The sequence below is a fragment of the Arachis hypogaea genome, chromosome 12 (assembly GCF_003086295.3).
Source record: "Arachis hypogaea cultivar Tifrunner chromosome 12, arahy.Tifrunner.gnm2.J5K5, whole genome shotgun sequence".
Classification (NCBI taxonomy): domain Eukaryota; kingdom Viridiplantae; phylum Streptophyta; class Magnoliopsida; order Fabales; family Fabaceae; genus Arachis; species Arachis hypogaea.
The window spans coordinates 32208457-32214456 of record NC_092047.1 but is presented as its reverse complement, the minus strand read 5'-3'; positions in this window follow the sequence as shown (position 1 = coordinate 32214456).

Sequence of the window (6000 nt, the reverse complement as noted above, 5' to 3'; positions counted from 1 at the left end):
TTAAAAAAGCAAAAGCACAAACAGAGCTAAAAAGTCATCCAAACAAACTATAAAGAAATGGTTCCCCTTGGAACACTACCTAAAAAGTTGTTGGAACATGGCTAAAAAGCTCACGTCAAAGGCGCGACCTAGCAAAGCAAGCACGACCCCGAGAAAGTAATAAAAGCCAAAAAGGTTAGAAATCACTTAAGGCTCAAACATGCTTAGCTAAAAGGGGAACAGCTCCGCTCAAACAAAGGAACAATCTCGAAACAGGGCTACAAAAAAGTCATTTGAACAACCTAAAAAGGTTCTATAAGAAGACTAAAAAGTTGTCAGACAAATTAGCCCGGACACCAAAGGAGCACCTCGCCCAAGCAGAGAATAGATAAAGCAAGGCATGATCCAAACGGAAAAAAACCCACACTGCAAAAGAGGTCGGACAGGAAAAGTACCAACCCTCTGTAAAAATCCACAAAAGTTGCAAAGGTATTATTAACATATCAGCAAAAGCATATCCATAAGAATAAAACATTAAATACTCAAAGGCCACCTAAGAGGCAGCCCAGGAGTTTAAAGTGTTTATTTTTTCAAAGCAAAATTTGCTGAGAAGCAACTAAAAGTCACAAAAATCAACCACAGAAAGATTTACAGATAAAACAAGTTCAAAAGTCCACAAGTCGGACTATAATGCAAAAACAGAAAGTTATAAAGGATCCAAATTTTCCCCTGTAGTAGCATCCCGGGCTGGGGGAGGAAGAATGGTCGCGATCAGAACAGCATCAACAGTTCCATCTGGACGGCTTAGAATCTGCACGTCGGGATCGGACTCAAGCTGGTCGACCTCTGAAGGAACGGAATAGGCTAAAGCTGCCGAGGCTTTCCCTGGTGGCATAAGAGGAGGACCCTGATTCTCATCATCAGGAGCAGGCACGAGCTTGCCATCCACCACTAAATTATCCATACTGAACAAGGAGAGATCAGCCTCAGGAGCAATAACTTGGACCTGAGCCTTCAGGATCTCGAACATAACAGTCATACTAGTTACCATATGTCCCTGAAGCTCGGCATAATCATCCTTGGCTGATTGGAGCCTCTCCTTAGCTTCCAGCAGCTCTCCATAAGTCCGGGTATAGCTCTCCTTATACTTTTTTGCAGCCTCATCAGCTAAGTTAGCAGCTGCCTCCTCCCTTGTAGCCCGTTCCTTTTCCTTCTCCACATCAAGTTCCAACTTGACAACCCGGGCATCCAGCTCATCCTTCAGACCCTTTATCCTATCAAATTCAGCTCGAGCATCCTCCATAAAAGCCTTAGTCGCATGAACCGGAGAATCATGGACAACACGAAACAAGGCCGCACCAAGGTTGGCCATCCGAATACTATTACTAGTAATAAAATCCAGATGGCGAAGAATAGACACATTATCCATGTGGACTTTACCATGAGGAGATATCACCTCGGTGGTAAAACACACACCGTCAAACTCCTGGCTATTCAGATCAAAAGTACCAATAGTTTTTTGACGCTTTGGAGGAGGACCAGCAGCAGTAGGAGAGGAGGCAGCACCAGAGGTCGGTTGAATAGGATCAGAAGGAACCGTCTGAACTTGGGGCATCAGAATGATCTTCCTTGGGCCTAAAGTCTTAGAAGTCGGCTTCTTCGGAGGAATCTGAGAAGACCCTTCTCCTGGGGTCTTCACCATCAAGTTTTGTGCAACCGTCGCCTTCTTAGCCCTACGGAAGGCCTTCATGGAGTCCGTAGATTTTACCATTTCTGAAAAAGGAACCAGGAAAACAAAGTTACAGATAAGTAAGGGATAAATCAGCAAATAACAGAAGAAAGCCATTAGAAAAAGAAGTCAGACACTACCCAGCTCAGCACGGATGAGGGAAGGATCTCCTAGAAACCTCTTTGTGTCCAGATGAGGAAGCTCCCCCCAGTTATCCTCTAAAACACCCACAAAGGCCTGTTCAACCTCATCCAGACTCTCCCAAGAATACTTAGTAGCTACTATATCCTTTTGCCAACACAAATGGAAGGCCGGCTCGTCATTTTCATCTAAAAAGAAAGGTCGGGCATTCTTGACAGCTCAGACCTTAAAGTAATAGTTCTTAAAATCCCGAAAAGACTCATCATACATAGAAAACACCTTTTTCCCCTGGGTATCTAGGAAAGAAATCCAAGAAGCCTTTTTCTTGGCCACTCCAGGCTTGGTCAACACAAACAGATAAAGGAAAAGAGATACGATAGGTCGGACACCTAACTCCTGGCACAATAGCTGAAAAATCTTAATGAAGGCCCAAGAGTTCGGATGAAACTGGGAAGGGGCCACATTGCAAGTCCATAACAGGTTGGTCTCAGAAACAGTAAAAGGGATGTTGATGTTCAGCAGACTAAAGAAATAGTCATAAGCATAAAAAAAGGGGCGTTCTCCCTGAGTCAAAGAGGAAAAACTAACCCTCTCCTCAGAATCGGGCGACAGCAGCTCATAGTTTTTTTCATCGTCCCTATTGCTACAAATCCTATGGTATCTCCTAAGCCTCTTACAGTACTCCGGATTGGCCACGGTAACACACATCAGGACTATAAAGTCCAACCAGTCGGCCATGCCGTCAGGGATCTTGGTAGACATCCAACAATATTTTTTCGGGAAGACATACGGCAAACTACAGCTACAGCAAAGGAAGATAACAAGGGTCACTACTAAACAACTCGGACAAAATAACAAAAAAGAAAGAAGAAGGGGAACAACCAAACAACACAGAGGCGGGGCAACAAAAAGGGCACCCCAGGGTCTACGAAAACAAGGAGTATTCAGCAATGCCCAGGGGCACCCTTTGGAGGCAACAACAGAACAAGAACCCAGAAAAGGGAATGACACAAAAAAATTGGAACCCTAACCAGCCTTAACCCTTTCAAACATGCAAGAAGCTCAACCTAAGTACCAGTATTCCCTTATACATTCAGCAACAAAAGACAAAACTACCGATAGCAACAAGGCGCATATAGGAGCAGCAGAGAAAATCACAACGTCGATAAAAAACAAAGACGCAATCTTTTCGCGGAAAGAATCAAGCTTTTCAAGGCAAACTCAATAAAAATAAAAACTTTGCAAGTATGCAACAGTAAAAGTATACATAAAAGCGATTATCAAAGCATAAGAACGAAAAAGAAAATACCAACCTACAGAGAAGAGGGAACAGGAGCGATAATTGCCCAGACAGAAGCAACAACGAACACAACAAAGCGATTTTTGGAGCAGAGAAGGAAGGAGGCTTGGGGGCGTAAAATCAGAAGAGTTAGCAAGCAATGAGCGAAGAACAGAAGGTGAAGAAGAAACTGAAAATGAGAGTAAAGACTCTTCTTTAATTTCAAAATAAAATACAAAGAGGGAAAAGAAAAACGGCAAAAAGAAGTTAAATGAGCTTTTAAAAACCCTCACACATTCCCAAGAAAAGCGCACGCGCACTACAATTAAAGAAAGAAAGAAACGCTTCACATTCAAAGCAGAAGCAACCCCAACCAGAGCTATACAAGAGATCAACCAAAGGTAAATACTCGAGCACGACTTTCTCAAAGGGGTCGAAGTCTAAAGACACGACCTCAAGGGAAGGGTCGAAACTCGAGCAGGGGCACTGTTCATACCCTGGGTCGAGCTACACGACCTGGGTTGACTGAAGACAAGAGCGACCGACCTCTTAAGGTTGGATCGCCACTGACCTCTCTGATAAACCACTATTTTATGGTTTATCTTGTCCTCAATTGAGTGGATTTTATCAACTCTTTACCCACTTATTCATACTATTTGCATGGTTTTACAACTCCTTCATGATTTTGTACTATGATTGAAAACATGCTTCTTTGATCTTATATTTGCTTATTATTAATCCTCTCTTATAACCATTATATGCCTTGATATGTGTGTTAAGTGCTTTCAGAGATTATAGGGCAGGAATGGCTTGGAGGATGGAAAAGAAGCATGCAAAAGTGGAAGGAGTACAAGAAGTTGAAGAAACTGCAAAGCTGTCAGCCTGACCTCTTTGCATTCAAACAGTCATAACTTGAGCTACAGAGGTCCAAACGACGTGGTTCTAGTTGCATTGGAAAGCTAACGTCCGGGGCTTCGATTTGATATATAATATGCCATAGTTGCCCTGACGCTAGGTGACGCGACCGCGTGCTCCATGCGGACGCGCGCAGTGACCGAAATTCAGCATGTTGAATTCGCAACCAGCGAATTCTGGGTTGTTTCTGACCCAGTTCTTGACCCAGAAAACACATATTAGAGGTTATAAAGTGGAGGAATATATCCATTCATAAACAAGCTTTCAAATTCACAATTTTAGGAGTAGATGTAGTTTTTAGAGAGAGAGGTTCTCTCATCTCTCTTAGGATTAGGATTTAGGACTTCTCTTAGTTTTAGGAGTAACTCTCAATCCAGGTTCAATGTTCTTTTATTTATTTTTCCAATTTAATTTATGAACATCCATGTCAGATTTAAGTTCTTTTGTTAATGCAATTTGAGGTATTTCAGTTTAATATTGCTTTCTTTTATTTACATGATTATTGCTTCCCATCTGAAGGCATTCTTATTCCAGTAGATTTACTTTTCCCCTTTTGGTTTTGGTTAAGAAATCAGTAACTCAGGAGTTATCCAATTCAACAGCATAATTGATAATTGTTATCTTGCCAATTGAGTTGAACTTCAATAATCCCAATCTTTTCTTAGGAAATAAATAGGATTCGATGATCAAACCAATTTATCCCTTGACTTTCCTTTGCTTTAGTAAAGGTCAACTAAAGTGGAATTAAGATTCAACTTTCATTATTATTGATAAGGATAACTAAGTCTGGACTTCCAATTTCTCATACCTTGCCAAAAGTTTATTTTATAGTTATTATTATTTTATTTTACTTGTCATTCAACTAACTTTTTACCTTAATCCAAAACCCCAATTTACAAGACTCATAACCAATAATAAGAACACCTCCCCGTAATTCCTTGAGAAGACGACCCGAGGTTTAAATACTCGGTTATCAATTTCAAAGTGGTTTGTTACTTGTGACAACCAAAACTTTTGTAAGAAAAGTTGATTGCTTGGTTTAGTAACTATACTTACAACGAGAGTTTACTATAACCTCTAAACCATCAATCTTCAGTTCTTCAAAATGGTGCCGTTGCCGGGGAATTGCAAACGTGTGCCTTATTATTGGTTATTGTAAATATTTTATTTTTGCTTGTTTATTTGTTTTTATTTTTGCTTTTTCTTAAGTTAAGAGGTTATTGGTTTTTATTTTAAAATTTTTTATTTTATCTTATCTTATTTCAAAAATCAAATTTTAAAATTCAAATTTCAAAATTTTCAAAATTCAAATTTAAAAATTTTCAAATTTCAAATTTCAAAAATTCAAAATTCAAAAATTTAAAATTCAAAATTTCAAAATTTAATTTTCAAATTCAAAATTTAAATAACCTTTTAATTTAAAATTTGTTTTTATTTTTGTTTTTAATTTTTATTTGCTACTATGAACTCTCACCCCTTTGGCTATGAGTCTGGTTACAATTATGTTGCAGGAAGAAGAAATTACAATGAGAACAGGCATCAAGGTTGGAACAATCAAAGATGGGAGGAGCCACAAGGATTTGATCAACCCTCATGGCAACAACCACCTCCAATGGACTATCAACAACCACCACCATATGCCTATGAACCCTTTCCTCAACATGACTTTGGACCACCATACTCACAAGCCCCTTTCCACCATTCACCTCCATATGACCCTAGCCCACATCCACCATACCAACCACCTTATGAGCCAAATGAACCATACACAGAACCACCACCTTTCCAACACAACTACTCTCATGAACCACCACCTCAATATTCACCATCTCCATATCATTATCAAGATGAACCACCTTCCTATTATGAACCCTCTCTTCTAACCAATGAATCCTCACATCCACCCCAACCTCCAATGGATGACAGACTTCGTGTTATTCTTCAAAGGCAAGAAAGG